We start from the raw sequence: 330 nt of genomic DNA on the forward strand, positions 1-330 counted from the left end.
CACATAGCGGTGGGAAACACACAGGTGACAGATAGACAGATATATAAGAGGTCAAGAACAGGTCTCTTAATAATTGTACATGCTTGAGTCCTTTATCTGCGGTTTAGAATTTGAACAGATGTTTAGCCAGTAGATGTGAAGAAATGTAGATATGTTCATTCTGCATAATCACGGGTTTATTCTGTATCAGCAGCTGGTAAATAACCTTCAGTATAGTGTTCAACGCAGCTTAGTTTACCAGAGATTTACCATTTATTAATGGTAAATGAATGGACTTGCATTTATATAGCGCTTTTCTAGTCTTCCGACCACTCAAAGCGCTTTACGCTA

This window comes from Sebastes umbrosus, chromosome 10 (genome assembly GCF_015220745.1).
Source record: "Sebastes umbrosus isolate fSebUmb1 chromosome 10, fSebUmb1.pri, whole genome shotgun sequence".
NCBI classification, from domain to species: Eukaryota; Metazoa; Chordata; class Actinopteri; order Perciformes; family Sebastidae; genus Sebastes; species Sebastes umbrosus.